Source organism: Lipotes vexillifer, unplaced genomic scaffold, assembly GCF_000442215.2.
Source record: "Lipotes vexillifer unplaced genomic scaffold, Lipotes_vexillifer_v1.1 scaffold330, whole genome shotgun sequence".
Classification (NCBI taxonomy): domain Eukaryota; kingdom Metazoa; phylum Chordata; class Mammalia; order Artiodactyla; family Lipotidae; genus Lipotes; species Lipotes vexillifer.
The window spans coordinates 1,494-7,594 of record NW_006775627.1 but is presented as its reverse complement, the minus strand read 5'-3'; positions in this window follow the sequence as shown (position 1 = coordinate 7,594).

Here is a 6,101-nt window from a genome sequence, read left to right as displayed (position 1 = left end):
CTGAACCTTCTTTATCCAATGTGCTCAATCTACTAGCAGCTAAGCCTTGATGTCATTTTCATCCTCCTTCTCACTTGCAAGAGACTTAACTGAAGTTAAGAGACCAAAAATTGTGGTAATTTTATAAATGCCTATGTTTTATAAGAGCAAATATTGCAAATGTTAACTCATATTTTACTTCAGAATTTCTATTTTTTTAACATCTTTATTGGAGTGTAATTGCTTTACAATGGTGTGTTAGTTTCTACTTTATAGCAAACTGAATCAGCTATACATATACACACATCCCCATATCTCCTCCCTCTTGTGTCTCCCTCCCTCCCACCCTCCCTATCCCACCCCTCTAGGTGGTCACAAAGCACTGAACTGATCTCCCTGTGCTATGCGGCTGCTTCCCACTAGCTATATATTTTACATTTGGTAGTGTATATATGTCCATGCCACTCTCTCGCTTCATCCCAGCTTACCCTTCCCCCTCCCCGTGTCCTCAAGTCCATTCTCTATGTCTGTGTCTTTATTCCTGTCCTGCCCCTAGGTTCTTCAGAACCTTTTTTTTTTTTTTAAGATTCCATATACGTGTCTTAGCGTTCTGACTTACTTCACTCTGTATGACAGACTCTAGGTCCATCCACCTCACTACAAATAACTCAGTTTCATTTCTTTTTATGGCTGAGTAATAGAATCTTTATAATTCTGTTGAATTCATACTTCTCCTTCTCAGTTTGGCTGAATTCTCCTTTTCCTGTTGGTGGTACTGGATTCTCTATGATAGGCTGTGTTTGTGCAAACAGACAAAACTTAAAATTCTCAGAGTGAGCAAGCATCATCCTTATTCTCTTTTTTGATGTTGTTGAGATTCTAAATCATTGAAGAAATTCAAAATTGTCATTTTTTAGCCAATATTTCTTGGTTCTTTGCTAGAGACTGAAGAATTAAGAAGCAGTTCCTGCCCTAATGTAGCATAAGATCTAGTAGGGGAGATTAAAACTTAACTCATTTTAATATAACGTAAACAGTACCATGCAGCAGAAAATGCAGCAGGAGGCAGATGAGGGCCAGATAATGATACAAAGAAATAAGATTTTTCAAACAATCTTCTTACCCAAGAGAAAAGACATCTTGAGATGGCCATCACATGGCAGAGGTTTGCATTTTTCAATCAGGGTCCCTCATGTGAACAACAGAACACAGAAAAAGCTTGAGTGAATTTTCTCAGTTCTTCCAAAGATGGTACATGACTAATAATATTCTAGGTGGAAATTTATTTCATATAATGGATGCCTCAGGACACTGGAACTTAGTTCCTTCGTGGAAATATGGTGAGACAGCTCAAATATCTCTCTAGAAAGTCCAGAATACTGGGTCATGTTTGGCTTGGTCTTTAGGAGATGGTTCAACTGTCCTACTTTTCTGTGTGAAGAAAGACTCAAATAGAGACATGTCAGTCAAACAAGAGAGATCTGTGGATGTGAGAGTTCAAGTTTTCTTACTTTTTACAAATAATTCAGTCTGATAAAAAACAAAATTATGAACATGCAATCCTAGGTACCAGTTGTCTAGAGTGAAACTAAGGAGTCTGTGTACAGATTAGGAAAATGCAACCATCATGTTCTATCTTATCCTCTCTAGCAATTTGATTCTTAAGCTGAAATAAGTTCCCTGAACACAAATTAGATTTAGCACCACACAATGTAATTTCTAGTGCCCATCTCAAAAATAGCAAGAATTTAGCATTTGTTCACAATCTATTGAAGCCAGATCGATTGACCAGTTCATTTCCCTGCCAACCAAGTTGCCCAGTGGCCCAGGGAATTCCCTGGTGATCCAGTGGTTAAGACTCCACTTTCACTGCGCTTTCACTGCCAAGGGCCCGGGTTCAATCCCTGATTGGGGAACTAAGATCCCACAAGCTGCATAGTTGCCCAGTGGCCTGTGTTTAGGTAGATTGAAAATAACTATTTGTTGACTTTTGACTTTTAGCAACAGATCTGTCTGCTCCAGAGACTTGGGCTCTCTGTGCCTGGCAGAACATTAGAGTCAGTTCTTTTGCTGTAGGTCACTTGTGCTCTTCTCAGAGATTTCCTACTGGGCCTCTCTATATACAAGTTCTGTATCTTGAGTGTGGACTGTCTTCTGGTGGCCACAGCCTCCTCAGTCTTTGGTTTCCTGGATGCCTACTCTCCATAGTCTCTCTCTTTGTTCAAGTCTTACCCCTGACTTCTTGAGCTAGAATAAGCTCACTTTCCCAAGTTGTCCACATCTCTTCCATGAGAAAATTCATGCATCCTTGACTCTGATAAATTTACAGAGTTCAAGCTGATCCCAATGCAATGGCTTTCCCTCAGAATGCAACCTTTTATGTCTCATAATACCAGAGGCCTCTCTAAATAATCTGAGGATGAGGCATGAGGGAGTGGGACCCCCAGCAACGCCTTCTAGAAAGAGATCCTCCCCAGGATTGTCTCTTTATAATCTTCTGTCTACTCCAACTGAGATGTCTTTTTGTAGCCACTATCTCTTTGCAGAGCTCAAGAGTAACAACACTAGTCTTGCAAGTTATTTTTTGTAATTCTCCATGAGAAAGATAAAAAACTTTTTGCCTGTAAAAGCAGTCACTACTAATTACCCTATTGTAAATGTGTGTCATTGTTTGACACAAGGAATTCACCCAAACAGATTCAGTTATACTAGGATCACACAGTAAGTGTTGCTTGTTATGCCAGCCATCAGAATGTATTAGATCAATTGTAGTTAATTGTACATATGTTTTTAACCTAATATCAAAAAAAATAAGTTGAAAATATTGAAAAACTAGGGTTAATGATGAATGAAATACACTTAATCACATGAAGCAGTTAACATTTGTTCATTTATTTACCCTTCATCATGCAAACCCCTATTTCAAGACAATATATCATTATATAGAATTATTGGCCAATAGTTCACATCTCCCACTGTGAAATTCCTAGTGGTAGATCTTCCCTCTTCCCTTCAATACTAACATGAAATCATTGACCTGTGCCAGCCAATCAGAGGCTCCCATATAAGACTTTACCACTTCAAGAAGTAATATAGAGACACAAAGATAGTTAAAAACCATTTAAATCTGAGTACAAATGATAGGATGATGAAGATCATAGCAAATTTATATAATGTTTTAAAAATTGAAAACGAATTAAGCATATTTCTTATTTTAAGTCCAGTGCTTGAATCCAGTTTGCCTCCTTAGCAATGGCAGTGGGCAATGACTCAAACCTAACTGATCTTATCACTCTGTCCTCCTGGGTGGGGGAGGGCCCACACTGGACCAGTGAGGTGTGTCTCCCAGGATTTTTAAACTTAGTGCGGTTGGTGAAGAGTTTCTTTTTCTCTGGTTACAAAGATGTAAGCTTTGGGTCCCAGAGGTTCTGACAGCCCATCCTACTGCATCGAGAAGGTAGTCTCAGACAAGAGAAACTAGAGAAATGATGGCAGATGTTGAGAGGAAACTTACAGAGTTTAAATTTCTGGTTGTCTCCCACTCTGTCTCTATGATTCCTGTGGTTTGGTTTTGTACATCAATGTATTCCCCTTCTTTCTTAAGCCAGTTTGAAGTGGATTTCTATGGTTTGCCACCTAACTGGCCTGAATAAAGTATGGTCCTTCACAGATGAATTTGCATGTGTGACTCTGTCAGTGCAATCAGTTTTTAAAGTCAATTGGCAAATTAGAAAATATGCAGTTTAAAAATGAATAAGATTTTATGGAAATGGTGGAGTCTTATATGTAATGAAGATGAACTATAGAAATCCTTTAAACACACACACACACACACACACACACACACACACACACACACACAGCCTATTCTAGACAAAACACTAATCCATCCACTAAGAATATGCAGTTATAAGGGAGAATCTTGTAATAATTGTCTACAGTAGAGGAACAGAGTGATTAAACAACTCTGGAGTCACCCATATTAGACTCAAGTCCTGGCGTTGTCTTTTATTAGAAGGTGATTTAAAATATCTTTCATAACTTTGCTCTTAGTAGTTCTTGTTTCATAATATGCTTGTGAGGATTGTATCTATGCATGTGTAGTGGTTAGCAGAGAGCCTGTTTGAAAATACAGTGAGCACTAAATAAAAGTTAGCATTTATTATTAGCATAAGGCTAGAGGTTATTTCTATTCAAAGTCTGCTATTTTATGAAGCAACACTTTGTTATTATAGGTAAGCGTTATTGTCATCCCTTTGTATCTTCCAAAAAGATACATTTCAGCCATCATTTTCTCCCTCAACATGATTCATGGCTTAGAAATGATTTTTTTTAAGTGAATAATAAGCAGACAATAACCTTGATGAGCTAAAGTTAATGGGGACAAAGAAAACCTTTGGTTAATTAAAGTCCATGGGAAACTGGTAATTAGTAGGTTAAACAGTGATGGAATGGATAGTAAAACACAATTTTGGATGATGAATTGATTTAATCATAGTTGTTTTGTAATTAAAAATCAATTACTGTAAAGCAGGATGGGGGAAATGTTGCCTTTGCAGATATGGCAATGTTAAAAACAGTGAATTTAAACAGTCCAATAAAGTATTTATTCGTGATATTCTCTTCCTGATCCATTTTTTCCTCTTAGGATTGATTACCTCAGCTTTCCTGACATAAACTTTTGTATGCTGATGAAGGGAGGTGAAGCAAAGCATTTTGATTAGCTACAATGTAGATCAATGCTTCATAGTGTTTACCAGAGCAAAGAGAACATATCCCATGCACTTGGAAGATGCCTTCCTAGACAAGCTGCAGTGGAAAGACCACTTTGCTTTTAATCACATTTTCAGACTTAATAAATTCTCAGCAGAAGTTCAGGTCCCATCAAGTAAACTCTTTATAATTTTTTTTCCTTGACATAACAATAAAGAACAGTGTTATTTCTTTTTTTCAGGAAATCTCAGAGAACATGTGATTTTATAGATTTGGGCTCCAGCTGATGCTTCTCATTATACTTTATGTGCTTGCTTTATCCAGAAGAAAAATGCAAGAACTTAATTTGGATGTGTGTATATAGTGTGGTTAAGTTTGTTTTAAACTTTTCTTTCAAAATAGAGTAGATTTTTCAAACAAATCCTAAATAGTGACCTTTTTAGCAAGAGGATTCCTATTTCAGGCTTTTGAGAAGTCTCTTCAAGACTGACTTTTTACATAGAATTAATGACTGCAAAAATGTGGCCTTTAAGGATCAAAGATATTTCGAATTGAGTGGCTCAGCTGAACTGAAGGATGGCTCTGGTTGTTGCTTAGACAGCTTTTTGTTTCCAAAGCAACAAAAGGCTTTTCATATTTATTAGAGCTATTCGGTAAAGTGCATAGGAATAGTACAATTAAAGTTAATTATCAAACTTGACCTTTTATGTACTCACTCTTCAAGATTTAGACACATACATACACACACACACAAAGAAAAAAGGAGTCTTTTTAAAGTATTAATGATTAAACTTCTTTTCAATATTTGATATTTTGTATTGGTAAAAACAAAACATTTGTAATGTATAGAGCTATCACTTAATTGAGAAACACATGAACCTCAGAGTCAGCTTTGGGTTGGAAACCCTCCCCTGCCCTGACCCTTAAGGTGTGGTCTGGGGCAAGGAGCCTAGATTTTCTGAGCCATACATTTCTCATCTGTAAAATGGAGGTGATAATAACTGCCTAGTAATATTGTTATGAGAATTAAATGAAGTTGTAAAGGGAAAGCATTTGAGTCCTGTATTTGACATATAGAATATGCTCAATAAATGGTAATTAGATTGATGGTGGTGATGCTAATAGTGATGTTTTCTTTCCATATTAGCCTCTCCTAGGGAAAGCAATTCATGAACCTCATTCTCACTTATAATTACACTTTTAAGCTGATGTACAAAACACATAAACAGCTGCTTCTGTGTACGTAGTATCAGTCCCAAACTATTGGACTTTTCTTTTTACAAAAGAAATTCCTTTTGTAAGCTGCACATGATAGAAATAATTTTCCCTCATTTGATAACTCAGTCTGTTAGGAATTTTAAAACTTAGTCTCTTCTTTTACCTCAAACAGTTCAGTGTATTAAGGTGAC